Raw genomic sequence first — 26,060 nt, forward strand, 5'->3', positions numbered from 1 at the left:
CAGTGAGAAAAATAATTAAGCAATTGAAGTCAACTCAGAAATGACAAAGATTAGTAGACACAGATATTAAAGCAAATACGGTAACTATACTGTAACTATATTCTATATGTTTGAGAAGCTAAGTATGCTACAGAGAGACTTTAAAGGTTATAAAAAAGACACACATTTAAATTCTAGAAATGATAAATACACTGAATGGGATTAATAGCAGATTAGACACAACATGTGAAAAGATTAATGAACTCCACGAAAAGACAAATAAAAAACAGTAGATTGAACAGAATATCAGTGACAACACAAAAAATCTAATATATATGTCCTTGCAGCCTCTGAAAGAGAGGAAGAGACAGAAAAAATATTTGAAAAATATGATGGCCAAAAGTATCAACATTTGAGAAAGATGTAATAAAGTAATTTTACAATGGAAGAGGGGTAAATTCACCAAAAGGACAGAACAGAACTAAACTTTTATGCACCTAATAAGAGAGCTTCAAAATACATAAAGCAAAAGCTAACAGAACTTGAAGAGAAATTTAAAAGTCTTCAATTATTTAGTGACTTTGAAACCCCTTTCTCATTAGTGGATAGAACTAATAAACAACGTTTCAATATGTACATAGAAGAAATAAAAAATACTATCAACCAGCTTCACTGAACTGACATTTATGGAGCACTCCACTAAGTAAATAGTAGAATTCCTTTATTTAAGAGCACATAGAACATTTACCAAAATGGATCTTATTCTAGGCTGTAAAACAAGTCTCAATCAAGTTAAAACAATTTTAGAAAGCCAGGAGCAGCAGTGGCTCACATCTGTAATCCCAGCATTTTGGGAGGCCTAGGTGGGCAGATCACTTGAGGCCAGGAATTTGAGAACAGCATGGCCAACATGGTAAAGCCCCATCTCTACTAAAAATACAAAATTAGCTGAGCATGGTGCCATGCACCTGTAATCCCAACCACTTGGGAGGTTGAGGCATGAGAATCGCTTACACCCAGGAGGCGGAGGTTGCAGTGAGCCAAGATCGTGCCACTGCACTCCAGCCTGGTTGACAGAGCAAGACTCTTTCTCAAAAAAGAAAAGAAAGAAAAAAGAAGAGAGAAGAGAAAGGCTTTAAATGATAAATGTATATTTTAAAAACGTAAAAAGGAAAAAGAACAAATTAAACTCAAGTAGACAAGGGAATAGAAATAATAAAGAGCAGAATTCAATAAAAGAGAAAACAGAAAACAAAACTATGCACACAAACATCAGTGAATCTGAAGTCTGATTCTTTGAAGTTGTCGATAAAATGGATCAACTTTTAGCAATACAGATAAGAGGAAAAAAAAGAGAAGATACAAATTCCAAATATCTCTATGAGAAACAGGACATCAAAGCAGATCCTACACAAAATAAAAAATAAGAGGATGCTAAGAACAAATTCACGATAAGAAATTTATCAGTGTAGATAAAATGAACAACTTTTTGTAAGATAAAAGTTACTAAAGTTCCTTTTCCAATTACCATAACATGAGAAGCCATGAGCAGTAAAGTCTCTCAGGACACCCTGTATGAGGTGGTGCGAAGGCCCTGCATGGGGGCCAGTGCAAGTGCCCCAAGTTTTTGGAGACTGGAGTTGCAGATAAGTTTGATGAACTATGACCCCCAGAAGGACAAATGCTTCTCGGGCATCATCAGGCTTAAGTCCACTCCCCGCTCCAAGTTCTCTGTGTGTGTCCTGGGGAAACAGCAGCACTGTAATGAGGCCAAGGCTGTGGATATCCCACATGTGGACATCGAGGTGCTGAAAAAACTCAACCAGAATAAGAAACGGGTCAAGAAGCTGGCCAAGAAGTAGGATGCCCTTTTGGCATCAGAGTCTCTGATCAAGCAGATCCTGTAAATCCTAGGCCCAGGCCTACATAAGGCTGACACGTTCCCTTCCCTGCTGATACACAGTGAAAATGAAGTGGATGAGGTGAAGTCCACAATCAAGTTCCAGATGATGAAGGTGCTGTGTCTGGCTGTGGCTGTTGGCCATGTAAATGTTACAGACAATAAGCGTGTGTATAACATTCACCTGACTGTCAACTTCCTGGTATCATTACTCAAGAAAAATTGGCAGAATTTTAGGTTTTATATATCAAGCACACTATGGGCAAGCCCCCAGTGCCCATAATTAAGACACATTCGAATAAATTCTACTGCCACCAGTCAAAAAAGAAAAATTATGAAAGCTCACTCAAAAAGGATAGATAACCCAATTACCCTTATATCAATTAAAGTAAATGAATTTTTAGTTAAAAACCTTCCCGCGGTAAAAAACTCCAGATTTAGGTGGCATCACTAGTGAGTTCTGTCAAACATTTGAGAAATAAATAATGCCAATTCTATTCAAGATATCCCACAAAATAAAAATGAAAAAAGCTTCCCAATTCATTCTATGAGGTCAGCATTATATTGATACAAGAAGCAGACAAAGACTTAAATATGTTTCTTGTCCTACTGTTTTATGATACACTATTGACGAAACCATACCTCTACTATTCATTTATTTAGCAGATGTGCATTTAATGTCTTCTCTGTGGAAAGAGGAATATGAGGATCTGCAAAGATCATGACCTCAACAGGGAAGAGAAATTTTCCATTTCCTCTTCAAATTATTTATAAAAATTGCAAAAGGTCTCTGTCTACCTCAGCTTGCCTTTAATTGAAAGATCAGTCATCAGTTACACAGTTTTCTTATTTTCCCATGCCTAACTAAAGTGATCTCAATGGCACTAAAGGATGTTTTTGTTTTAGGAAATTCTCGTTATTTTTACTGGACCAGTAATGAAAATGATTTCTGCAGCGAACTAGATGATTTAATCTTTTTCAAGGAGTTGTATTTACACTGGTGCAAAAGTGATTGCAGGTTTTGCCATTAAAAATAGTGGTAACAAATTACCATTACCATTTACTATTAATAAATTACCATTTGTAATTGGTAATTTATTGCCATTACTTTTAGTGGCAAAACCCACACTTGCTTTTCTGGTAATAAATTCAGCATTGGGTATGCACTAGTTCATTTTCTACCTTTAGTCTCTTTCACTAAATTGAGCTCCTTGAGTTCTAGGATCTTGCCTAGATTCATAATGCCTGGCAGACATGTTCAATAAATATTTGTCAAATGAATGATGAATAAGTGAATAAATTAAAAAAACAGCAGAGGCTAATAAATCAATACTTTTTGTGTTTTACCACTCTGGTTATTTATTTTTTTACTACTTATAAACTTCCATTGATTCCCATAACAGAAACATATTGATTTGCAAAATTACACGTGCAAAATGTAAAACACTCTGAGCCCATATTAGCAAACAAAAGAAAATAATACGTGGTACAGAGGGCATCTTTTTTAAAATAGCAGGACCCAGAATGGAAATTAAATTTGAATGAAGATGTTAACTAAGCACAGAGGCCTACTCTACTCCCCATCTTATAAAAAATTCTTATAAATGAAGAACAGATGCAGTATTATAATACTAATTTTATAATGCATGTTGACAACTAGAAGGAGTTCCACCTATGGACAAGAAATTTTAAAGATTTAGTGGAAATTGGATTGACCAAGGAGATGAGAGTCCTCAGACACACATAGGAAAATTCAAACTGCTATAATGTAAGCAGAGCTCTAAGTCTAGAGGCAACAGAGAGTCAGAAATGGAAAGAACCCTGGAATGACTGGTGCAGTGATGAACTGGGAAACTGTATACGGAGCTGATGGGCCAGTCATCCCTCTCCTCCTACCCCCTCCTTCTGCCCTCTCTGTTGAGCAGCACAAAACAGACGTGTTTTAACTCACAAATGCAAATGAATAGGGGCAATTCACAGCTATGAATAGGGCACTTTCCTCAGAGAGTGAGAACTCCCAGAAGGGCACTACTAGCATGTGAATGTCTCACATCTCAGCAGCATACTCAGTCTCTCGTATGAAACCTGGAGACAAACTCCTGGGCTCAACCCTCATCCAGAGACATGCAAATAGGGATACACAAACATAGGGGTGGGCAGGTAACTAAAAATCTCCAAAAATGTGAGAAAAGCCAAAATCATGAAAGAGATACTGAACCCAGCAGTAAAAGCAAACTCTGGAGAAAACAAAGCCAACAGAGGTCACAGGTGAACCCCTGAAAATAAGAGTCAAGTTCTCAGGAGAATGAGAGAAGTTGCCCCGGTGAAACATCAGAAGAGATTATTATGAAAAGATTACCAGTTAGAGATCTTAGGAATTATAAACCTCAGTGGATGGGCTGAATATCAAATGGATACAACTTGAAAGTAAATTTATGTTCTTGATTGAATCAAAGGAATTACTCCAGAATGCAAAGCAAAAAGGACAAAGTCCTGTTAAAATAATTAATTGGAAGTCCATTAGACTGAGGCAATTCCACTGCCTACATCAGCAAACTGAAACTCAACTCATTGTAAACAGTCAAAACAAACAAACAAACAAACAAACTTGAGCTTATCCAGTCAGAAATGGCCAACTAACCTCCAAGGAGGGATTTTGCCGGAATGATTCAACTAAGCCTACTGCTCCACTGCAACCAACCAAATATTTTCTTTCCCTTGCTCCCGTATTCACCCTATAAAGGCCTTCTCCTTCATTCCCCTTCATCAGAGCCCTGAACCACCTGCATTCTGGAAGTGCCCAATTCATGAACCAATAAAGCTGCCTCAATGTCTGGGGTGACATTTGAGGTTCACTGTCTCACAGTCATAGAGATCAAGGATGTGGACACACAAAGAGTAAGGTCAGGAGTGAAAATTTAATAGGCAAAAGAAAGAAAATAGCTCTCTGTTACAGAAAGGGGTCCTGGAAAAATGAGTTGCCAATCTGCAGTGAAACGCAGGGTTTTTATAGATGAGCTAGTGAAGACGTGGTGTCTGATCTACATAGGGCATGAAAAACCAGTTAGGACCAGGTGTGCCGTCTGCATCGGGCATGAATCTCTGACAGCTCCCACACCAATCTTTTATTATGCAGCAGGGTTCTCTGCCTGAGCTTCTCCATGTTTTCCATTTCTTTCTTACTGTACACTTGCTGACAACAAAGGGAAGGTGGAGCCCCATGGTGAACACGCCTGGCCCCAAGTAGCCCTTTTCCATTGGTGTAGCTGCAGGCTTCCTCCCGTGCAAGCTTCCAGCTTCCTTATTTGTGTTTGCAGCTCCATCTTTCAGGATGCTCTTTGTTAGAAGAGAATTAATTTCTTGGGTTTTTTGTTAGAAAGGAAGCTCTGCCGAGGACTCTTTTGCCCTCACTATCTACCTAAAATAATTTCCTTCTATCTCCTGTGTCACCGTTTGCTCAAATAAACTCTTTCATATTTAATGTGCCTCAGTTTCTCTTTCAGTAGTCCCAACATGTATGGTCGTAAAGGATAAAACTCACGAGAACCAGAGAATCAATCCAGAAAAGCCAGCATCCATCAGATCAAAGTTCCTCAATGAAAGAATACTGAGAATGTAGGACTGGCAATATTCAAAGAAATAGAGAAAGGAAAACTTTAATAGTGAAAAATGTATGTCTTCCAAGTAAGCACATCTTTTTTGCATGTGAGTTTGGAAACAATTCAAAATATTGAGAACTGTAATGGGTGGAGGTTGGGGAAATAGGCATTGGGTTAAAAATGCAAACTGGCAGAGCTTGCTTAGATGGCAATTTGGCAGTTTTTATCATAATTTTAAATGTACATATTTTGACTCAGAAATTCCACTTCCAATACTTAATTTTACAGAAGTGTTTACACATGTGCATAAAGATAACAAGGATGGTCACTGTAGCATTATTTGTGAAAAAAATGGGAAAATTATCAACAGAGGGATTCCTACAATACAGTCATTTTATGAAATATTGTGAAGCCACTAAAATGTGCATCTGTTTATAAATAAAGATTCAATGGAATCACATAAAACTATTGACAGTGGTTATCTATCAGGAAGAGAGAGGTTTTGTGAGGTCAGAGGAGTTGCCATGTTAAAAATGTTTGTGGTTTGCTCTGCATTTTTCTGTATTATTTGGATATTTTACATTAGCCCTGAATCTCAACCATCTCTTATGGCAGTGAGAAAGACAGCTGTATATTCTTGGACTATTCCACCTCAAGGCAAGTTATTTATCCATAGTTCAATTTTCCTAAGACACAACTGAGCACTAACCAGCACCACCCCCGGGGGGTCTGCATTTACTTAAAGTTCTTCCAATTATGAAGCAGAGGTAGATACTATCCCAAGTTTCACAAATTACAGGGGACAACTGGAGAATGACAGAATGGTAGAACACAGAGAACACCCAGAGATGATCGACTTCAACCCTCCATTTTATGTTTTTCTGGATAAGAAAACTTCTGGGAGTAGAACACTGGTGATTCAGTTGTGTATTATTTTCTTCACCAATGCTTAACTCACACACCAATAAACAAAAAGAGCCATCAAGTTTGCAAAAGACAAATGGCACCGAAGAGGCACTCTCAGGTCTGCAGTGATAGTCTGTGACTTGAAGTCAAGCACACCCAGGGCTAGGGTGGAAGAGACCCTTGGAAAGTAAATGAACTTACTTAGTTCCTTGCTTTCTACCTGCAGCCACTGATGGCATTAGGCAAGAGAAGAAAAACGTGTTTCATCCCATCTAAAATACTTTGTGGGTATCTAACACTTGTTATGATGCACTGTGCTAATACTGACAATTCAGAAATGTGGCCTCATTCTTAAGAGAGTCTCTGCCCTTAAGGACCTTACGAGTGAGGGGTGAGGGGTGAGGAGTGAGAGGGTGAGAGAGAGAGAGACAGGCAGAGAAAATAGACGTGCCATTCTAACAGTACAGAGGGCTGAGTCAGGGGCCAGGGGTGGGGGCATTAATGGCTGTGTTTGTGACCCATTTCACAGAAGAGTTCCACTTGAGTAGACCAGTTCTGGTGTCCTCCCACCCTTCCCTCCACGCACTCCTCATTCCTGCAATAGAGAATTACGGATTCCCTCTGTATTCACTATAATGCGAAATAAGCTATTTTGAGTGTTAGTGAATGCACAAGAACACCCTGTCAATGTCAATAGGAAGAGCCAATACTTAGATAAAAATTACACTTTCATGTTCTCTGTCTCCCTCGCCTATATTAAAGATAAAAGTGAACCAAAAAATGACAAGATGTCAACGGGTTTTTGATAAGCTGAGGGCTATTTTGGCAACCTGTATCCTGCACTCTTTTTAACAAGCTGAAAAGGCTTTGAATCTTGCGATATATCAAAATAAGTCCAAGTTCTTTCAACTTTCTGTAATAGGAGATTTATTCTGATGTCCATCAATTATGATTGTTTTATGTTTCTTTTCTAAATTACCTGTTTTCTGGTCACTGAAAAGGTTGGTATTTCATCCAATTAAGGGACAAAAACACTGCTGACAAAACCCAACAATCTTTATTTTGAACTCATTAAAAAGCAAAGACAAAGTTAAGATTGACCTCGGGTGTAACTGGCAAGTAATGAAGACGCAAACTTTATCTTCAGTAGCTCTAGTGTTCAGTTTCTACTTATTTTAGAAGGAACACACACATGCACACACTTTTATAAGAGTGCATTGAGAGGGGCTTAGAGTTAGGGTGAGAGGGAACTTTTAAACCATCTAATCTAACTTTGCTGTCAGTAGAGAGACCTGGTCTTCTGCACTCCTGACTGATGAGATCTTCCTTCTCCGCTTGGATGCTATGAGCTACCAAAAGCTCACTACTTAACAAGACAGCACTGATTTTTAGAAAGTTCCTATTGACGTGGGAAGACATGTGATGAACAGAAGTGCACTGAATCATCAAGAGTAAACACCTTTCCCTATCACCTCTGCCCGAACTCCTTTCTGCATCCCTTGTCCCCCTCCATCTTTCAATCTCTCTCTCTCTCTGGACCTCCTTTTTTTAATCCCTTCACCACTTTCCAAACCCACCACTGCTCTTGTTCTCTTTCAAATCTCCCAGTGCTCCCTGACACCAGAACCTCTTCTTGATTCAATGCCCAGTCCAGGGCAGAGCTTGCATGGAGCTTTCCCTGCAGAAGAAACGATTCCCTTTGCTCTGATTACAAGGAGCCCATAGAAATATACAAATGATGCCATCCTGAGGCAATAAATAATGAAATGCAATCTTATAATATAGAGTGCCCTCACTGGTAGAAGGAAAAAAGGAAGAAGTTAAACATTTTAGTTTTTTGCCTGCCTTTTTTTAAAAAAGTTTTTTTTTTTTAATTATACTTTAAGTTCTGGGGTACATATGTAGAGCATGAAGGTTGGTTACATAGGTATACATGTGCCGTGGTGGTTTGCTGCACCCATCAACCCATCATCTACATTAGGTATTTCTCCTAATGCTATCCCTCCCCCCATCCCCCATTCCCCGACAGGCCCTGGTGTGTGATGTTCCCCTCTCTGTGTCCATGTGCTCTCACTGAAGATGTAGAGGACCTCACGTTACTGAAGGAATAAAAATGTAGCCTGTGGCTCCTGCATATTCCTAAATTTCCCTTCTCTTCATCATTATTATTTTTTAAATGTATCTGTTTTTTCAAAGACTCAGGTAAAAGCCCATCATAAGCCATGTCCACAGCACAGCTATTTCCACACACCAGCAGGATGATCTCTAAAAGCCCAGCTTTGTGGAGCCAGGTAGAGTATAAGGATGTCTGAACAAAGCACCACATTGAGCCACAAAGTTTTCTCCAGTCGCTGTTCATACAGCAGTCACTATCGACAAGGAGAGTGCAGGTTTACTATGGTGACAAAATGAAAGAAAGGTCTGCGGAGTTGCTGTCAGGCTATTCATACATCCTCCTCTATTTTAGTCATTGATGGCAATTGCTCATCAATTCTTTGTGCTCCTGTACCACAACATATTTATTATGCCCTCAAAAGCAACACAAACCACCTAAACTCCTAAAACACAAAATAAGTTATCAGAAGATCACAGAACCAGGAAAATGAAAAGGATAGGCATGGTTTACATATGCGTTCTTCCTCTTTCCTGGGAAAAATGCTTTTTCAGTTCCTCCATTAATCAGAGAGGCTAACATTATCCTTCATCACCAAGGTTTTTGTGCGGCTTAGAAAACAATACCCCTAAATGAAGCCCTTAGAAGCAAACATTTTTCTTTGACCTTCACCTGCCCGCCTACCTCTCAATACCATTCTCTCACGGAGCTAGTCATAGAAACCAGAACGCTAAAAAAATCAGAACCTAAAGCCAGCCGTGAAACCTAAAAATACTACTATAACCTTCCCCTTTGCTTCTGTGTAAAAACTGGCCATAAAGAAATTATGTGGGTCTTAAGACCCCTTTCCAGAGACAGCCCTGCCCCACACCCAGAATCAAGAAATGTTGCACAGAGAAGCCAAGAAGAATCTAGACAGACAAGCCTTGCTGGGTTTCCTCACACCATCTGTTATCATTAGATCATACCCATTTTGTCTAATTATATATATATATATATATATATATATATATATATTTTGAGGCGGAGTCTCGCTCTGTCACCCAGGCTGGAGTGCAGTGGCGCAATCTCGGTTCACTGCAACCTCCGCCTTCCAGGTTCATGCCATTCTACTGCCTCAGCCTCCCAAGTAGCTGGGACTACAGGCGCCCACCACCATGCCCAGCTAATTTTTTGTATTTTTAGTAGAGATGGGGTTTCCCCATGTTAGCCAGGATGGTCTCGATCTCCTGACCTCGTGATCTGCCCGCCTCGGCCTCCCAAAGTGCTGGGATTACAGGCGTGAGCCACTGTGCCCGGCCTAATTATATTTCTACACACTGTTCATACTTTATTAAACTTAAGCATAAAAATGGACAATTTACAGCATATCCTTGGGTCTTCATTCTGAGGGCTCCCATGTTGACACAATAAATTTGTATGTCTTTAATTAATCTGCCTTTTGTGAGTTGATTTTTTTCAGCAAAGCTTCAGGGGTCAAGGGCCTTGGCCCCTACGGTTTTACACACAGGGACAGCAATCACCAGCACCCATTTCCCTGTGGCTTTATAGTATACAAAGCCATTTTGCACACCTGGCTGTCATTCCCTGATCTCATCTATCCTAACCCTTTCTCTTTGGTCAATATCGCTGAGCTGCCTAACCATCCAGCCCGTCCCTACCAAGCACATCCTAGCCTTTCCCTCAGAGTCTACAGGTAGTGGAAATGGGTTAGAAGTTTGTTTAGGGCTGTATCTGGGCAGAGAATGGTGCTATTCTGGCAGGTATACCTTGGATGCTACTGTGCAGTCAGTCAACCATGCTGTCTCATTCTAAAGGCGCCTCATTCTTCTCAGACGTGCCCAAAGAGCTGTGCTATCCAGTTTTCTTTATAAAGGTCTGAGCAGCACTGCTGGCTCTGCAAGGGCATCACATTGGGATTTCGTAACTGCTTGCCTCCCAGAGGAGAGTTTAATTCTTTAATAGCAAACACAGCTTCTTCCAACAGAAGCCTCTGAGGATGGATGCCAGGCCACGCAGTCTAAGCAATACGATTTCATATTCCAGATAGAGACATGACCCTGATCCCAGTACAACCTCACTAGGAAGGCTGATATCCCAGACATGTACAGTTCATGGGGGGAAAAGCAGGTAAATAAATAAAACAAACTTAACAACAAAAAATGAGCAAAGGAGTTCAATGGACATTTCTCCAAAGAAAATATACAAATGATTAATAAGCACATGAAAAGATGTTCAACCTCACTATAGAAAAACGCAAATTAAAACCACAATTAGATACTTCACACACTCATTAGGGCAGCCAGTATCCAAAAAATGGAAAATAACAAACACTAGTAAGAAGGTGGAGAAATTGCAACCCTATACATTGTTGGTGGGAATGTAAAATCTTGCAACCACTGTGAAAGATAGTGTGGTGGTTTCTCAAAAAAATTAAGATAAGATCACCTTATATTCCAGTAATTCCACTTCTAGGTATACATCAAAAAGAATGGAAAGCAGAGACTCAAACAGAGAAATGTACAACAATGTTCATAGCAGCATTATTTGCAACAGCCAAAATGTAGAAACAACTCAAATTAGGAGATGAATGAATCAACAAAATGTGATAAGCACATAGGACAAAAAATTATTCTGCTTTAGAAGGAAATTTTAACACATGCCACAACAGTAAGTGAACCTTGAAAACATTACACTAAGTGAAATAATCCTGACACAAAAGGACAAATGTATGATTTCCACTTACATGAGGTACTTAGTATAGCCAAATTCAAAGAGACAAAAGCAGAACAGTGATTACCAGGGGCTGGGGATAAAGGGGGAATGGGGGGAGCAATTGCTTGAGGTATAGAATTTCAGGTCTGCAAGATGAAAAGAGTTCTGTGGATGGATGGTGGCAATGACAGCACAACAATGTGAATGTACTTAATGCTACTGAACCGTACACTTAAAATGGTTAAAATGGTAAATTTTATGTTATACATATGTTACCACAATAAAAAACAAACAAACACAAAAAACCAGCCAGGTATGGTGGCTTGCACCTGTAATCTCAGCACTTTGGTAGGCTGAGGCAGGTTGATCACTTGAGGCTAGGTGTTCAAGACCAGCCTGGCCAACATGGCAAAAGCCTGTCTCTACAAAAAATAAAAAAATTAGCTGGGTGTGTTGGTGCATGCCTGTAATCCCAGCTACTCAGGAGACTGAGACATGAGAATCGCTTAAACCTGGGAAGTGGAGGTTGCAGTGAGCAGAGATCACACCACTGCACTCCAATCTGGGTGAGACAGTGAAACTCTCTCAAAAATAAAAATAAAAAAATTTTAAAAATTAAAAAGAGAGAGAAGAAAAGAAAAAACAATCAACAGCTGGAAGGTTTGGACTTTATCAGTTTTTCCTTCTTACTTAGGTCTCTCCCTAAATAATCCAAAGCCTTTCTCTGAGCCCCTGGTTCCCTCTTCTCTCATTCTTAGGTCTTTCACACTTCAGAACTCTTCCTCCACATTCCAATAAGCAAAACTTACCAATTTTAGATGGTACTTCTGCTTCTCCTGCTTAGGAAGCAACTAGCTAAATACATCTGTCCAGCAGTGGGAGACATGGAGTAACGAGGTTTCCACTTGACTTAAATATAACAGGGACTTTGCCATTCTGTGTATGGTGTTCACTGAGGTCACCCACATTCAGAGACTTGCATTCCCAGGTAAAATCTGTGTTCTTACCTATAATCTACTCAGCTATCCTTCAGATGGCTCCCACGCTAGAGCACACCAGGGCCTTGGCTGTCTACTCCTTACCCTCTTGGCCTATTCTTCTCTGCATGTACCTGGTTTCATCCCGCCTAATCTCAAAGGTTTGTGCAAATAAAGCCATGTGTATACGTTTGGGAATGGGGGCACCACCTGCCATTCTAACATATCACATGCCAAGGAAGAGGGGGAAAACTGTGTTCCAAGAAACATAACAATGTGTAAATCTTCACATGAACCTTGAACACAATAGCATCCAGGAAAAGTTTTATGGGCATACAATCAACAGTAGTTATAGCAGAGCTCTCTTCATTGCTTTGTTCTTGTTTACTACTTTTACAAAAAACAAAACAAAACAAAACAAAACAAAAAACCTTGAGTTTTACACTGTCTTAGATCAAACAGAAACACATGCAGTTTCATATTTTTTGCAGTGGCTATTTCTTTTTCTGACAGGTTGACCTCTTTCATCAGTTATGTTACTTCCCCCAAGTTCGGGGACAGTATATGTCCCAATCCACTTTTTACTGTTCTCCCAATTTAGTTATGCAAAAAGTTAGGTTCGAAGGCTGAGACACTTTACTTATTGCCCCAAGCATCTGCTCTTATTCTACGGCCCAATTTACCTTTTGTAGCCCCTGCTTTTCATCAATTTTCAACAAAACCCACACAAATGGATCCACACTAACATATTAACGGATACTAATAAACTTATACAACATACTTCACTTATTTTCTGTGGCTACGGCTTCTTGGCCTTTAGCCTAAGAACAAGTGTATTATCTGTGGCTTTCATGAGGACACTTTAGAATACCAGGGCATTTGGGGGTTCTATGGCAAACCAATGGGATGACATTTCTAGGCAAAATACAAAAGAGAGTTAACACGTAAGGAAATTCTTCACTTTTCAAAATATGTTGAGAGTGACATTCTAATATGAAGGTTAGATAACACATGAGACAACTACAGAATTTCTCACTTACAATGGGAAGCTCCTGGGAGTGACAACGTGCTCTTTTCTGCCCTTGGTGTATTTCAGTGGAAAGATTATTCCTTTCAACAACACTGCATAGCTATCATCTTACTTTATGGCACAACAAGGTGTTCCAGGCACATCTCATACTATCACTGCTGCAACTCTAGAAACAGGTCTTCCCTCTAAAGATTCCTGTGTTTTCTTTAATGGAAAATATTATTTAGAAACCAAGATCAAAGTACTAAGAAAGTTCAGTGTTATTTGGGGTGTCGCTTCTCCCAGACCCTCTCAAAGCACAAAGCTAGGAAATAAATGCACACACACATGCATTTGTTTTGACATTTATCTATCTATCTATATATATTAATAACCATGAGTTCCAGACAACCTACAGAATGGAAGAAAATTTTTGTAATCTATCCATCTGACAAAGGGCTAATATCGAGTCTACAGGAAACTTAAATTTGTAAGAAATAAAAGGAAAAAAAACAACTCCATTAAAAAGTGGGCAAAGGACATGAACAGACACTTCTCAAAAGAAGACATTCATGTGGCCAAACACGAAAATAAGCTCAACATCACTAATCATTAGAGAAATGCAAATCAAAACTACAATGAGATATCATCTCATGTTAGTCAGAATGGTGATTATTAAAAAGTCAAGAAACAACATATGCTGGCGAGGTTGCATGGAAAAAGGAACACTTTCACACTGTTGGTGGGAATATAAATTAGTTCAACCATTGTGGAAGAGAGTGTGACAATTCCTCAAAGATCTAGAACCAGAAATACCATTTGATCCAGCAAGCCCATTACTGGGTATATACTCAAAGGAATATCAATCATTCTATTATAAAGATACATGCATGCGTATGTTCACTGCAGCACTATTCACAATAGCGAAGACATGGAATCAACCCAAATGCCCATCCATGATAGATGGATAAAGAAAATGTAGTACATATACCCCATGGAATACTATGCAGCCATAAAAAGGAACAAGATCATGTCCTCTGGAGGGACATGAATGGAGCTGGAGGCCGTTATCCTTGGCAAACTAACTCAGGAAAAGAAAACCAAACACTGCATGTTCTCACTTATAAGTGGGAGCTGAATGATGAGAACACATGGACACAGGGAGGGGAACAACACACACTAGAGCCTGTAGGTGGTGAGGGGTTGGGGGAGGGAAAAGGAGACAGGAATCGCTAAAGGATACTGAGTTTAATACCTAGGTGATGGTTGATCTATGCAGCAAACCATCACGGCACACATTTACCTATGTAACAAACCTGCACATCCTGGACATGTACCCTGGAACTTAAAAGTTGAAGAACTTAAAAACCATGGGTTCCCACTGTGTCAAATTCCAATTCACATCCAAAGTTCACTTTTCACTTCCCCTTTTCATTTTTGTAAAAATTCTCTTCACTCATAGTAAGAAACCTGGCTCCCAGTATATTTATTATTTCTATGTATTTGTTCAATTCCCCGATATATAATCAATCTGCCAATGCTGCTAGACCATTGCCTCCCTCAAACAGCTTCCCCACTAAGCTCCAAACCACCAATGCCTCCAACAAGTATTAGGTGAGGAAAGCAGGAAGGGTGCTTCAACTTTTCAGATCTATTGCTCTGGCTGCTGGCAGAGAATAGACTTGAAGAGGATGAGAGTAGAATCCGGAAGAACAGTTAGGAGTCCACCTATTCACCAGTTCAGACAAGAGACAAATGACTTAAGAGATAAAAATAAGTGACAGAATCCAAAATTTGTCTTGGAGTTAGAACTGGAGAGGTAGCTGATGAGTCAGTCGGCTGTTTGGGGTGGGTGTGAGGGAAAGGAGGAACGGTGGGTGATTCCCAGGGTTTGACTCAGGCAACTGACGGTGGAGCTTTGACAGCAAAAAAAAAAAAAACAAAACAAAAAAAACTGAGCATAGAAGAGGTTTGGAATGAGGTGAAAGTCATCAAGGGTTGTATTTTGGAATTTTTATGTAAGATTCCTGTTAATATCCAACAGGCCATGCCAAGTAAATAGGTGAAGATTGACATCATCGGCTTCAGTAAACATGGCATTTAATATTGTGGGACTAAAAGAGATCAGGGAAAGAATGGAGATTAAAAAAAAAAGTTAGCCCGAGGCCAAGCCCTACAGCACTGTGTCAGCAAGAGGTAGGTCAGAGGAGAATGAGCCAAGAACAGAAAGACAGGAGAGGCTGTGAGGTGGGAATGTAATGGTGGCCAGGACAGTGGTGGCCTGGAAGCTAAGAAAAGACAGTGTTTCAAGAAGGAGGGAACATCTAACTCTGCCCCAAGTTGCTAAGCTGTCAAGTCAAGAAAGAGAAGTGCCTAATAAACTTGGCTTCAAGGAGATTGTAGAAAGAGCTTGATAAAAGCATTTTTCTGTGTGATAAGGATGGTTGGAGAAACACTGAACAATGAATGGAAAATGTCTTTCTGGCAATATGGGGGAACTAGTTATCAAGAGAAACTTTCCTGATTGAAAACATATAAAACAGTTAAGACATTTATTACGTTAGTATTTTATATTAAAAACAGGTATACAGCACCCTCAGGAAAATGAGAGCTTTAATTATATATGTTTCATCAAAATAAATATTGATGGTTATTAATTATATTCAAAAAGGTTTTACATCTATTCTGTTAAATGTCTTCAAGGACTGATATGTTTTTAGCAAAATATTTGCAGGTGTAAGTATCATTTCTCTTAGATTTAAAGTGATAGCTTTCAGGACAGAATTAGCTTCTTCATTGAATTTTGATTTGTGGTAGAAACAAATGTCAGCTGTCTACCAAATGTGGATCTAGCACATCATTCTCCTGCACTTTCCTTTTCTCTCACGCTTAGCAGCTGCTGAAATGGAATCAGCGATTCTATCTCAGTTCTGAGAGTCCCACGGTTTTTATCTTGAATTTTTTTCATCTCTCATTTGTAAGTGCTTCTCATTTTTGTTTACATTTATTTTTGCTTTTAAAATTATTTTTAATTGACACAATCAATGTACATATTTATAGGATACAGTGTGATATTTTGATACATGTATACAAAGTGTAACGATGACATCTCAAATTGTTTCCTTTATTCAATTTATTTTTAACTTTCTAGACTTTGGTATATTTAAGAAGTTTCTCTATGTCCTCATTTTTATATCAAAACCCCTTTTCTCTTTTTCCTTGTTTTTTGTTTACTTTTTTCCCCTTCTTTTCCTTTTTCGGGAGGGAGTGGGGGCTTGTGCTTGGACCATGCTTTAATTTTATAAATATCTTTCTCCCTCATTTTCTGTTAAATTTTTTCTTTTCTTTGCAGTAGCAGAAGCTTCTGCCTAAGCTTTTGTCTAATTTTATCTTTAAATGAAAGCTGGCTGTGTCAATTTTTATAAATACAAAATCTGCAGACTACTTTCCCCTTAGTCCTAGCATTTTGGGCATCCTTAGAAGGGCAAAATCTTGCCAAGACTAGAAAAATCAAGATTCTTTAATTTGAACACAAGTCTGCATTCAGGCTTTGCATAATCTTAGGCATATGACACAAAAATCTTGCGCCTTTCAAACATAGCTCTGCCTGCCAGAGCCATGGACTGGCAGGACTTTGGAAAAGACCCACTGCATTTTCCTGAGGTTTCTTCCATGTACTGTTTTTGTTTGCTTGTTAAAACACAAGGAAATTGTTGTAGGTACTTCCTGGAAAGTAAAAATCCAAGCAGTTGGCTTCCACCGTCACATCAAGCTGTCTGGCCACAGCCCAACGCAAAAGCACTTGCATTGCTAGTAGAACCCACTGCAAAACCCAGCTGACTTCGGCAACGGCTATTTCCTGGGCCACTGCATCGGTGGACTTTAAGATTCCACTTCGCAATTTGCAGAATTTGGGTTTGTGTTTCTTGTCATCTTTATAATCTTCTCAGGGTCTTTCCACAATATTCCAACCAGTTCCAGTGACTGATTGATAACCAGATGATTTTCCTGGCTCTGAGTTTGAAGAAAATGCACCATTAAATTACATTCTCTTCTCCTGTACATACTGGGAAATAAAGGAGAAAGAAACTACAGGTGGCTGGGAGTTTCCATGTGTTGCTGGCTACAGCCACTTCCCCTCACAGGGATCCAGACTGGATCCCAGCTTTTCCACTTCCTGAGTTCTGAGTGGCTGGCAAAAGATGTATTCTCTCTGCTTTGGCAACAATTTTAGAATGATATTTACATTCACATCAGATTTCATGTCCAAAAATTTCTGCTTCATCCAACACCAGAACATTAAAGGATTGTATCCACTGGCTAAATCCAATTCCTTGGTCTTCTCTTTGGGATATGCCCTCCAAGTGAATTAACATTGCCGCAATGATGCTTCGTCCTATTCATGTACACTTCAGCATGGTCTCCAGGATTTCTGCCTCAGATACAAATAATCTAAGCAAACTGTGGCAAGCGTTTTGTGAAATGTGATACGATCTCATTTGTTTGGATAGCCACTTCCCTTGGTGTGATGATTTGGCTACCACCTATTTCTCCTTAACATCTTTTTTCTTCTTAAAGGAATTTCCAGGATGAAAATAAAAAATGAATTACCTTCTGATGAAGCAGTACTCTCTCTCTCTGGAAATCTACCTTGAAGATACACCCTCACTAAAAGAAACAACACATGCAAAAAATTATTCACATGGGATTCTTGCTAGTAGTAAAATATTGGGAAATAAATATTCATCAGCAGGACAAATGGCTAATTCTGAGTCGGAGGAAGGAAAAGTACCAGGTGAGCCTTAGATATTCTTTTGTGCCAAAAAGCAAGGAAGCTATCAACAACCACTGGAACGTATCTAAAGGATCTAAGAATCAGTTTAAAGAATCGGTTTAAAATCACTGACCAAATTTGGGACACTTTGAGTAGCAAAAGCAATATTTGATGACTGTAAGTCACTATAAAACACTGAATAAACTAAAAATCTGTAAGTCCAGTGATAATCAAAAAACAAAAGGAAGAAAAGAAAAATGAAAATTTTTCATTACTATGTATCATTATTACACCAATTCCTTATTCTAAAATGTTGGGGAAAAGCTGAGTGTTGGGAGGGAAACTGAGTCAGGACTTGCATAATGTCCTCTGGAATATGTCTAGACTTGCTGGCTCCTTGCTTCTAGCCCTCCTAGCCTCCCAGATCAATTGTATTCCCATTATCTCAAGTAGCAGAACATGTTCCTCATAAATGCTAAACTCACAGCTGTAGATCAAGCACCTTTCCTTTCAACCTCCACATGCTCACCACCTGTTTCTTTGTTGAATTACCAATAAATAGTGTGGGCTCCCAGAGCTCAGGGCCTTCAGAGCCTCCATGATCATGATGGCCCCCTGGTCCCACTTCTCTCTCTCAAACTTTTTCTCAATCCTTTGACTCCACCAGATTTTGTCACCCCTATGACCTAGTGTTCGGTCTGATCACCCCAACACTAAAAATCAAAAATTAAAGGGAAAGAAGTAAGCATTTACCCTAACTTTTCAGGAGAAATTGTGCCTTATTCCCAGATGATGAGGGAAAGCTTTTTAAAATAAATGTAGAAGAAATGCTAGAATCAGAAAATGATGGTCAACGAGGTATTTGCATGGTGCCAAATATTACTGTATTAGCTTGCTAAAGCTGCTGTAGTGAAATGCCATACACTGAGTGGCTGAAGTAACAGAAATGTAGTGTCTCCGGGTTCTGGAGTGCAGAGGTTCAGGGACCAAGGCATTGACCAGGCTGTTTCCTCCTGATTGCTGAGGGAGGGATCCATTCCAGGAGAGGCTTGTAGGAAGGCATCTTCTCCCTGTGTCTCTTCACATCATCTTTCCCCTAGATGTGTCTGTCTCTGTGTCCAAGTTTCCCTATCTCATAAGAACACCAGTCATATTGGATTAGGGCTCACCCTAACCACTTTATTTAACTTTATCTCTGCAAAGATCCTATTTCTAAATAAGGTCTCATTCTGAGGTACTTGGGGGTAGAACTTCAACATATCTTTTTGACAGGGAACACAATTCAACCCAAAATTACCTTAGAAGTGACTTGCTCATGTTAAAGGAAAACAGGATATGTTTGCAATATAAATATTTGGTGATCACAAGCTTTATTAAGTGATCCATGTGAGCATCAGTGACAGTGGGACAACCTGACCTCGTGTACCTCCCGATGTGACACACTAGGAAGTATACAGCATCACCTACACAGTCTGCTGGCCACACACAGCAAACCTGAACACAGCCCAGTCTGCAGGCCTTCCTTCAGTTTACAGGAAGGAGAATCAAGGCAAATGCATCCCAAGCATCGCAAAGTCGTATTCAGACAAATTCAGAATACAAAGCACTCTACAACGCATCTGAGCTGCAGACGTCAACGCCATAAAAATAAATGTATCAGAACTTCTCTAGAACAGGCTTTTAAAAAATCAGATCAATAAGTAACAATATATGGCTCTTGACTGTACTCTGGTTAGGGAAAACGGGGGCTTTATAATAGAATTTTGAGACAATTGAGATTTGAATATAGACTGAATATTAGGGAAGTAGTGGGACTATGTGCTTCCTGATGTACAGGTATTGTACAATGTTTTATAGAGACTGTCCCTATTTTTAGGGGAAGTAGAGGAAGTGTCATGTTGCCTGCAAAATATTTTCAAATGGGTTTTGTTACATCAGTTTGTCATCACTGGAAGAGATTGTCACACCAACCCTTTACTCTGAAAATTCATGATCAAAGGGAAAAGGGGGAAATTATACCCACAGCAGATTCGGCAAATCTTAACAACTGTTGAATATAAATGGGAGAATATACGAGTGATCATTTTACTTCTTTTGAAAAATTTCACAATAAAAAGTTGGAAGAAAAAGATCTAATTAAATAGATACTCCTGTTCATGGATAAAAGAACTTAATTTCATTCTCACCAAAGTGTCTCATCTATTAGATGCACGTACACTCAAAATCCCAGCAGGGTTGTGTGTGTCACTTGATAAGCTAATTCTAAACTGTACATGTATTTCAAAAGGGCCAGAAAATAGTCAAGATCCTCCTGAAGGAGATTAATCATGTGAGATTTTCCCTGCCATATATCAAGACTCCTAACAAGGCTAAAGTGATTCCGACAATGTGGTATTACTGCAGGGATAGAAAAATATACCAATGGAACAGAACTGAGAATCTGGAAGCATAGAAGCACAGAATTTAGGATAGTGATGACATCTAGGGCAGAGGGTAGGGCGGAAGAGGGATAAGATTGCAGAGACACCTACAAGGATTTCAATGTTCTAGAAATGTTCCATTTCTTAGGCTGGTGATGTGTGTATAAGGGTTCAGTTTATTATTCTTTAAATAATACATATTATGTATTTTTATATATTTTATACAAAATTATATATGATATATATAAAAACAAAAATGGAATTAAGTGGCAAAAATCTGTTTATAGGAATTAAAAGGTAGCAATAAAAAGTATGGAAAACTCTTTACAGAAACTTTAAAGAATGAAAGAAAGAAACTTTCATTATGAAGGAAAACTAAGCATTAAGACTGCAGTTGACAGAGGCTGAAAAGGTAGGGTTTGGTCTTGTTTGCTAGGTTGTTTTTTTTACTGCCACAAAAGATCCCACAGAGAGGGAAATGTTGATAATGCAGGAGAAAAAGGCAATGGTTGTAAATGCCACAGCACAGCCACAGGGGTTTCCTTGGATTAGATCAGAGACATTTTCAGAGGGACAACAGAAACTATTGTCACAGGGGTAGAAAGCATTGCAGATTTAAGGTTGGAAAGAAAAATGCTCTGGGTTGTCGGCCTCTCCTTCCTCAATGAAGTACTAGACAAAACCATTAATCTAGAAGATAGTGTGATTGCAGAAGGGGATTGAGGTTAAAGAGAAGGAGTGAAAAGGCCTTTTGCAGGGAGTAGGAAAGTCAACGCTTCAGGAAAATGTAGGAGGATGGCTGTGCTGTGATGAGCACCTATGTGAAATGTGTGGTCCTGAATTTACAGTGAAATGGGTCATTTCTGACATTTTCCCTAGCTACTTTTACTTCAGAAGATGTTTCGGTGGTTTCCATTAGGTAACCATCTAAGGATTCAGTCAAGGACGCAAACATAAGCACAGACCATGGAAGGCAGGTGGCGCAAGGTAGGAACAGAAGACTGAAGGGAGTTATGGATATTTTTTTAAAGTAGTGGATGGAATTCCACATGTGGGCTAAGAATTACTGAGGTGGCACAGTAGAGGAAATATACATAGAATGTTCGGTACACAGGTGATGCTATTCTTGCTAATAATACAACCTCGGATGTAACCATGCGAATGGCTGACTGAGATGGTAAGGAAGAAATTACTACTAAAAAATCATTGAGATTAGGAAGCTGAGGCTGGTGGATCACGAGGTCAGGAGTTCAAGACTGCCCTGGCCAGGATGGTGAAAGCCCATCTCTACTAAAAAATACAAAAATTAGCCAGGCGTGGTGGTGGGCGCCTGTAATCCCAGCTACTCAGGAGGCTGAGGCAGAGAACTGTTTGAACTCGGGAGGAAGAGGTTGCAGTGAGCTGAGATTGTGCCACTGCACTCCAGGCTGGTGATAGAGTGAGACTCTGTCTCAAAAAATAAAATAAAACAAAATAAAATAAAAGTTAAATCAAATTACATAGCCGAGATCATGCCACTGCACTCCAGGCTGGCGACGGAGTGAGACTCTATCTCAAAAAAAAAAAAAAAAAAAAAAAAATCGAGAAACTAGGGTATTAAATGAAGACTTAAAATTGATGTCAAGGTCACTAGGAATAATGACATGAATCTGGAAATAAGAAATTCTGTGAAACTGCAAGCCACTTTTCAACTGTGATTTGTAACCAATGTCCTAACTTTTTAAGTACTTTTTCTAAGTGTAAAACTATATTTATACATCTTAAATGCCAGCCCCCTGGTATACATGTTACCTTGTGACTGATTTTCTAACTAATAAAGAGAGCATTTGTAATTTAATACACATCTTAGAATTACCCATACTCTAAAAAGGGTTTCATAGGCCGGGCGCGGTGGCTCAAGCCTGTAATCCCAGCACTTTGGGAGGCCGAGACGGGTGGATCACGAGGTCAGGAGATCGAGACCATCCTGGCTAACACGGTGAAACCCCGTCTCTACTAAAAAAAAAATACAAAAAAAAACTAGCCGGGCGAGGTGGCGGGCGCCTGTAGTCCCAGCTACTCGGGAGGCTGAGGCAGGAGAATGGCATAAACCCGGAGGCGGAGCTTGCAGTGAGCTGAGATCCGGCCACTGCACTCCAGCCTGGGCGACAGAGCGAGACTCTGTCTCAACCAAAAAAAAAAAAAAAAAAAAAAAAAAAAAAGGGTTTCATTATCCAAAACAACAGTTTGCATAAGTTGGGCCATCAATGTAGTATATCTCTCTTCCAAAGGACTCTATTTAAATAATATTTATTAAGCTAACATGTTAACACATGGTGTCTAATAAAATCCCAAAAGTGATGAATATGCCTCACTGTGCTGGGGAAAAAAATAAAACTCTCAAATACCCTGAGGGGGGGAAAGAAAATCTGTTGAAGGTTTTCAGAGCTGTATTCAAGCAGCAGATGGAGAAATAAATATGCCACTTAGAATTCCTATACCCTTCCTCGGGCAATATAAAACTGATATAAGGAAGGCCAAACTGGCTTGAAAAATAATCATCCACTCCAGCAGCCTCTCTACAATGACCAGAGTTAGGATTCATGAGGGATTAATAAACAGTGGGCCCCTAATATATTTAAACATTCTCTTAATAGCCACAAGGGGTTGGCAAACATGGATTTAAGTAGAACCCACAAAACCTAAATGTAGGCTACCATTCTACCATTCTTTTACGAATGGCCATATTTTTTTTATATTATATTTATATTATATTTATATTTTATATTTATATTTTAGATTATATTTTTTAAAGAGGCCATATAATCTCACCGGTAATACAAGTTTGGTGTTCTGCAGGAAATTCTTAGACTCCACTGTATACTATTGCTAGAGCGTACAAAATGTGTCATATACTCTGCTAGGAATAATGATAAAAATAATAATAATTGTTATTATTATTGAGATGGAACCTCACTTTGTCTCCCATGCTGGGGTGCAGTGGCACCATCTCAGCTCACTGCACCCTCTGCCTCTTGGGTTCAAGAGATTTTCCTGCCTCCACCTCCTGAGTAGCTGGGATTGCAAGTGTCCCACCACCACACCTGGCTAATTTTTGTATTTTTAGTAGAGACAGAGTTTCACCTTGTTGGCCAGGCTGGTCTCGAAGATACAAATTATTAAAGCTCCTCCTTAGGGTCACCTGTCCAGATAAGGAGAGATTCTGGTCAACTTAAGCAGAGAGAAACAAGGAGAAATACTAAAAGCATATTGGTTCCCTTGGTCTATGCTTCACATTCTTTTTTAACTCTCACAGAGTTCTTAGATTCAACCTTTACATCTTTATTCTGGTGGCAAATAAAAGGATATAATTTTAAAACATTCCACGAGCAAAACCCTGAGAAGTACCATTTCCTTGATGCCGAGGTCAAAGTGACCTTGGTGTAATTGTTTATTCCAATGACAGAAAGGTTGAAAATAATAGAGATGATGGTGCACAGCTGAGGGCTAAAGCAACAGAATAAAACTATCTGATTCCATGTTAGTACTGTCACAGTAAAAATATAAAGTTCTTGTATTTTAATATGTGGTTTGGCATGAAATCAGTCCCCGATCAGAACCACTAACAGTATTGCCTGACTCAGCCTGCAGGAAGGATTATGTTCTTCCTAACAAGAGGCAATCTCAATTCTTCAGGTTAAGGACCCCGAGAAATGACAGAAGGAACATGATGAGACCTAAAATGACAAGCGAAGGATGAAATTCAACTTTCTATGGTAGTCAAAAGTTGTGGCTCTGGTTGTGGTATTTCCGTCTGTAGTATCTGTGTCGAGAGCTATAGAGGAGGGCCTGGGGCAATGGATTTTTCTGCAGTTTAGTGTGGGAGTTCATTACAATAAAGTGATCATTAGTTCCGTATCCCTATAATGTGGCAAAGTAATAAAAATAGGAAAAAAAGAAGTGGGAAATTTTTTTTCCTAAAAACCCCAATTTTAAAAAATAAGGACATTTTAAACATATAAAAGTTGAGAGAATGACAAAAGGAAAGTATTGTTCAGACCGAGAATTTCGTTTAGTTTATAGGAGGGGAGGGAGATATCAAGAAGTTAATTGTAGAAAGGTTTGTATTGTTTTCATTGCAGAAGTGAAGGTATAGTCAATATCAAAAACCAATTTGACCCAAGAAAAGTTTCCACAGGGTTTTCTAGTACCCATTCTGTATTTGATTGTCCTAGAAATAGAATATCCACCTTATGGAAAGGAAAATTTAATGCAAAGGAAGCAAACAGTAATCAGTTGCCAGGGCACACATGATATACTCAGCTCTGTCTTGGGCAATGTTTTGGGGAGCAGTTAGGGAGGAACATGTCTGGCTGTCAAACAGCAATGCCATGCACAGGAACACTAAAACATACAAAAGGCAAAGATTTCTCAAAGAACTTAAAACAGAACCACCATTTGACTCAGCAATCCAATTACTGGTTATATACACACAAGAAATAAATTGTTCTGCCAAAAAGATACATACACTCATGTTCATTGCAGCACCATTCACAATAGCAAAGGCATGGAATCAATATAGGTGCCCATCAACAGTGGATTGGATAAAGAAAATACGGTACATATAGAACATGGAATACTATGCAGCCATGAAAAAGAACAAAGTCATGTCCTTTACAGAAACATGGATGCAGCTGGAAGTCATTATCCTAAGTGAATTAGCACAGGAACAAACAACCAAATGCTGTATGTTCTCACCTACAAGTGAGAGCTAAGAACTGGGTATATATGGATATAAAGATGGCAACAACAGACACTGGAGACTACTAGAAAGGGGAGGGAGAGAGGGGGCAAGGGTTGAAAAACTACTTATGGAGTACTACGTTCACTACCTGGGGGACGGGATCATTCATCCCATAAACCTCAGTGTTACTTTATATGCCCTGGTCACCAACCTGCACATGTACACCCTGAATCTAAAATAAAAGTTCAAATTACGGGGCAAAAAGGCAAATATAAGCCTTCAAGTGTGTGACAGCTTCCTGACGGTGCTGACTGTGGCTTCTCCTGCTGACCTGGGTTAGAAGCAGCATTGAGCCAAAGCTCTGTCTGCAGTGAGAATCTGGTTTCCCATCTTGTCCATGGCAGCACTGCTCCTCAGAGGAAAAACCTGTCTGCGTGGGACAAGGCTGATGGGCTGGCCTCTCTCTCAGTGCCTCAGGGGCTCAGAGCACTCAGAGGAGCCTGCTACTTCAATGGCTCTCCTGACCTGCCCATCTCCTCACAGGGCCGGAAACCTTCAGTGGGTGGGAGGGTAGGAAGGCAGGGATGAAATAAGCAGTCACCTTGGGAGTTTTGGTAATCAGGAATTCTGTGAAGAAAGTTTGAAAACATGAGCATTTGGTACATTTTGCTTCCATTATCTCCACTCAATTTGAGGATTACAATGAAGAAATTAAACATGTGTACAAAGTAAGCAATAAAAGTATTTTTAGGCAGGGCCACAGTTGGTCATGCCTGTATTCCCAGCACTTTGGGAGGCCAAGGTGGTTGGATCACCTGAGGTCAGGAGTTTGAGACCAGCCTGGCCAACATGGTGAAATCCCATCTCTACTAAAAATACAAAAATTAGCCAGGCATGGTGGTGCATGCCTGTAATCCCCACTACTCAAGGCTGAGGCAGGAGGTG

At 39.5% G+C, this 26,060-nt stretch overlaps 1 protein-coding gene and 1 pseudogene across 3 annotated transcripts in view; one reads left to right on the forward strand and one right to left on the reverse strand.

The window, feature by feature from the left end:
• PLD5 (phospholipase D family member 5) overlaps positions 1-26,060 on the reverse strand; it is a 426,876-nt gene that overhangs the window by 273,353 nt on the left and 127,463 nt on the right. The window lies entirely within an intron of this gene.
• On the forward strand, positions 1,524-12,010 carry LOC115899148 (annotated as a pseudogene).

Source organism: Rhinopithecus roxellana, chromosome 8, assembly GCF_007565055.1.
Source record: "Rhinopithecus roxellana isolate Shanxi Qingling chromosome 8, ASM756505v1, whole genome shotgun sequence".
In the NCBI taxonomy this organism is placed as follows: domain Eukaryota; kingdom Metazoa; phylum Chordata; class Mammalia; order Primates; family Cercopithecidae; genus Rhinopithecus; species Rhinopithecus roxellana.